Genomic DNA, 5,699 nt, shown 5'->3' on the forward strand with positions numbered 1-5,699 from the left:
TTAGGTTGCTTCCATGTGCTGGCTATCGTAAATAGAGCTGCAATGGACATTTTGGTACATGACTCTTTTTGAATTATGGTTTTCTCAGGGTATATGCCCAGTAGTGGGATTGCGGGGTCGTATGGTAGTTCTATTTGTAGTTTTTTAAGGGACCTCCATACTGTTCTCCATAGTGGCTGTATCAATTTACATTCACACCAGCAGTGCAAGAGGGTTCCCTTTTCTCCACACCCTCTCCAGCATTTATTATTTCTAGAGTTTTTGATGATGGCCAATCTGACCGGTGTGAGATGATATCCATGAGTAAGTTTTTAAAAATTAAAAATAAAACAAATTTGGCTGTTTAAAGTCAAAACTATATCAATATATTGTCAGGTGTGTAACCATTGTAGAAATTAGATGTATGTATGTATGTATCAAATAATCAATTCCATTGGTTACATTCAGAGTTGCCCTAAAATGTGGAAGGGGGACTGTCCTCTGTACCTCAATGAACTAGGCATTTCCCTGGGAATTGCTGGGGAGGGACCAATTTGTGAGCAGTCAGCTGAGGGAGTAAGTGCCTGTGTCCTGAAGGGGAATCCCATCAATGCACCACAGCATCCACTATAATAATATTCTTCTTATTATATTTTTTGGATTGTCAATTCAGGGTTATTTTTAAATAAATTTGTTTCATTGTTTTTACATACATTATCTATATCATATTGATCAGAGAAAATCAGTGTTCACAAAAAGAAATGTATACCATCCCTTATAACAGTCACAGTGCACAAACTATGACTTGAAATATAACCAATTAGGAGACACTATATGCTATATAATTTATCACTATAAATATGTATTCTGAAAATTAGGTACATGAAATATGAAACAATATGAGGATTTACACATTGATACAGTAGAAAGTATGCGACGCTACAATATAGCCTACAAACAATAATAAATCAGAACTTTTACTTATTGCTGAATATCATTTTGTGTGTCACGTATAATTTCATAGGTAATTTTATAAAAATCCTCACCTCCCTGGCTCACAGCAACTTTTGAAACTCCCTTTGTTTTGCAAGCCTCCTCAAAGACTTAGAGGCAAGTGTAAGTATGTTTTACTGATTGATGTTTAGAAATCCTATGAAGTTTAGAATAAGATTTGCTAAGAAAGATACCTGGTTTAATTACGGAATAGGTACCACATATGAAAGCACTGGGAATGAAATATTGAATGTCTGTGTACTCTTGATAAGCACTTTCTTCATCTGTCAGATGAGGAAGGGAGGATCATGCTTTATATTTTGCTAATGGATTTTCTCTCTGTTAACAAACCCAAAGCTTGAAGTAGAGAAAAACTGCCTCATATCCCCATTTCTCTGATATCCATATACATTTCCCTGTTACTTTATTCTTAAATTGTAGATTTGAAATGTAGCCACACTTATTTATGCTTTATGCTTGAGGTTATGTTGTGTGATTAAAGCACAAACTAGACGGGAAAACCAAGTATTTGTCCTTTCCCTTTATAAAGCTACTATAAAGTTTCAGGAAAACAGCTGAGTTTAAAATTGGCAGTTTTAATATTTACATGGTAGTTCTTTGAAGATCATATAACAAATCAAAAGCTAGTAAATAATATTAGAGGAACTCAGTATCACATCTCTAGATAAGGTTATATTTTATGTATTCTTTTAATTATTTTAAACAGGTATATTTAAAAGGCATAAAGACTTTTAAAATATTTTTTAAAATAAAATGTCATTATATTCTGTCTTTCAACAGACAACCAATGTTTCTTTTTTATTTTTTTCTAGAAATATGATCTTTATATACACCCATATTATCTATGTATCTATCTATCTGTCTGGGCATATTCTTTTCTCCCATTTGACATTGACGAAGGCAAGGATATGATTCCAAGACAATGAGACTCTGTTAGATATGGAAGTACATACCTACAGAAGAAGAAGTATCTAAACCTTAGAAAGAAAGGACTAATTGCAGGCTTAGTGGTATGAGGCAACTGCTTTATTTTTATTAAAAATAATGTCAAAGTAATATATACCCAAGAGCTCGTGATCCAGATAAACAGACTCTCAATACACATTCCTCACCTCCAAGCCCATTCCTCTAAGGCAATTACCTTCAAATATTTCTAGTTTTATTCTTTTGATGTTTAAACTGTTAAGCTCTATGTAATGTCTATGGACAATATCTATTGACTCCATTAAAAAAAAATTACTGCATTTAAGTTATCACGACCTTCTGGTTGTTTCTTATACCTAAGCTTGATAGCTGTATGATTATTCTAGTTCTTCTCTTATAGGGAAAACCTTGAATTCTTTTGCCTTTTTTATTTCTGTATGACTTTCAGCCATTTATCTCTTTGTTTAGGGTTTTTACCTTACTTTATATAAACTGTGTGTGTATACATATATATAAATTTATTGAAAATATGGGACATATTCTTTTTCATTGTAATTTTATAATAAATTATTCTTTAAAAAAAAGCAAGTCTCTCCAGAATTACATAAAAAGCCTTTTCCTCCAAAGTCAGTTTTCAGAAATAACCATAAAATGCTTGTGTAATACTTCTAAATGTTTGATATGTGTACAGACACATGAATGTATGCATTATGATATGACTAATCAATGTTGTAGGGTTAGACTTTTAGTTTGTTTCTGCTGTTTTCCTGTTAACAAGAAACATCCTTTGAAACTACATATACTTTGCAAATATATTTTCAGGATAAAATTTTATGAGCAGATATGATTAGTCAAGTCATATATGTAATTTTAATTTTTACAGATATTTTCAAATTGCCCGCTAAAATGGGTGCTTCTCTTTATAACGTCACATCTTACTCTCTCACATCTTATAATCAATTATTTATCTCTTCATCTATATGATAATCATGTTTCCTTATAATTTTCTGTCTGGCTGATCTATCCATTGGTGCAAGTTCCCTGCTATTATTTTCTGCTGTCTGTTTCTCCCTTCAGGTCTGTATATGTGCTTTATATATTTAGGTGTTCCTATATTGGGTGCATAAATATTTAGAAATGTTATATCATCTTGTTGGACTGTCCCTTTTATCATTATGTAACAACCATCTTTATTTCCTATTACAGTTTTGTTTTACGTTTTTAATTTTAAAAATAATTTTTATTGGAGTACAGTTGATTTACAATGTTGTGTAAGTTTCAGATGTACAGCAAAGTGAATCAGTTATACATATACATATATCCACTTTTTTTTACAGTCTTTCTTTTAAAGTGTATTTTGTCTAAGAATAGTTATTCCATTTTCCTCTTGGTTTCCATTTGCATGGAATATCTTTTTTCATCCTTTCACTTTCAGCCTGTGTGTGTCTTTACAGTTGAAGTGATTCTCTTGTAGGCAGCATATAGATGGGTCCTGGTTTTTTTTATCCATTCAGCCACTCTATGTCTTTTGATTGGAGAATTTAGTCTATTTACATTTAAAGTAATCATTGACAGGTATTTACTTATTGCCATGTTGTTCATTATTTTCCAGCTGTTTTTAAAGTTCTCTCTTCCTTTCTTCTTCTCTTGCTCTCTTCATTGGTATTTGATGAATTTCTTTAGTAGTATATTAAAGAAAAAGTGATATATATATTCAATATATATGTGTGTATTTTAAGTTGATAATAACTAAAGTTTTATCCCATTCCAATGCTCAACACATTTGTTCATCACCCTCACATTCTATGTTTTCAGTTTCAAATTTTATTGTACATTTTTATCTTGTGTATCCCTTATTTAATTACTGTAATCATGTTATTTTACTACTTTTGTTTTTTAACCTTCAGATGAGCTTTACAAGTAATTAATCCACTACCTTTACTATATTTTACCTTTCCAGTGAGATTTATTCTTTGATATGTTTTCTTTTTACTAATTAGCAGCCTTTCTTTTCAGCTTTAAGAAGTCCCTCTAACATTTCTTTTTTTTTTTTTTTTTTTTTTTTTGCGGTACGCGGGCCTCTCACTGTTGTGGCCTCTCCCGTTGCGGAGCACAGGCTCCAGCCGCGCAGGCTCAGCGGCTCACGGGCCCAGCCGCTCTGCGGCATGTGGGATACTCCCAGACCGGGGCACAAACCCGTGTCCCCTGCATCGGCAGGCGGACTCTCACCCACTGCGCCACCAGGGAAGCCCAACATTTCTTGTAAGGACAGTTTAATGGTGATGAACTCCTTTGCTTTTGCTTACCTGGAAAACTCTTCATTTCCCTTTCAATTCTGAATGATAACTTTCCTGGGTAGAGTATTCTGGGCTGGTAGGTTTCATTTTTTTTGTTTGTTTTTTTCTTCTTTCAACACTTTGACCAGCACAGTTGCCTTTAATATTTTCTCCTAGTCTTTAATTTTTGACATTTTAATTATAATGTGTCTTGGAGTGGGTCTTTGAATTGTGAATTTTTATGACACATATTAAGATTTATTTTTATATTTAACAACTACTCTTTTGTGCAATACATTTGTTACAAATATTTTCAAGTATGTTTTATGTTTCTTTGCCATGCAGATTTTTTAAAAATTTTGTTTTGATATTTTCAATCTTTCTTCCTAATCATTGTTTTGTGTCATTTAAGAAATATTTTGCAAATTATTTTGTTTTAATCATCTGAGTTCTTTCATACTAGTACAAGGTTTTTATTTATTTTATATATTAATTCCATCAGAATTTAAATATATTCTGTGCTTCCTTCTGGGATTATTTTCATACTTATATTCTCTAAATTGACTGCAGTGTTCTAAATGGTAGAATCTTTATGAAGAACCCCTCAAATGTTATTGGTGCTCTTTTATTTTATTTTTATATACTTATCCTTTACTGCTTCAGAGTTCATTGGGACTGTATTTTCCAGGGAAGAGTTTCTGTGAGATTTTCTTTTTTCTTATGAAGCAAATCTCTTTTGTTTATCTATCTTAAGTTTCTCTTCAACATGATTACTGTATTTCAACCTTCTTTTGTCTGCCTGCTGTTTCTTCTTTATACATATTTCCATTGTGAATCAAGTTTCCCTGCTATCTCTTATTATAAGTTAATTCAAATTCTTCTAATGACTTTGTTTTTTGTATATGTTAACCAGTTTTGTTTTCTTGCTTTCAAAGAACCCTAGCTGGTAGAGTTCTCCTAAGTTTCACCAACTGCTGTTAAAATACTCCTATTAAACCTTAAGCTAGAAGTTTAGTTGGCATTTCCCTACCTGTGAATGCATCCCCTAGGTCCACTGCTTTAACATACCTATTTTAATGTGAGTTAGTGACTGGAGTGCATGCTTGCAAGTTTTTTTTTCTCGAAATGATCACCAGAGTCCATTAGATTGGCAATTTAAGTTTAGTTGTGCTAATTGCCTTACATTATCAGTTCAGAAAATTTTTAAGTCTGTGGGTCCAATCACTTTCTCATGGGCCTTTCAGATAGAGTCCCTTTTAGCAGAACTAGCATTAAAAACTCACTTCTATGCCTCAAAACTCTTTCCTTCTAACTCTCATAGCCCAAGGTAGTATACAAGGGGAAAGAAGGAGAATCTTCTCTGAGCGTGAAGCAGTGTAGACACATTCATCTGCCCCCATCTATGACCCCCTTCTCACAATAGTTTCTACCAAGTTAGGGACTGGTAAATGCCCTTGTCTAAAAGTGGGATAATCAGTGGCTTGGAAGAATGCTTCTTTGCTTTGG

The sequence above is a fragment of the Physeter macrocephalus genome, chromosome 10 (assembly GCF_002837175.3).
Source record: "Physeter macrocephalus isolate SW-GA chromosome 10, ASM283717v5, whole genome shotgun sequence".
NCBI classification, from domain to species: Eukaryota; Metazoa; Chordata; class Mammalia; order Artiodactyla; family Physeteridae; genus Physeter; species Physeter macrocephalus.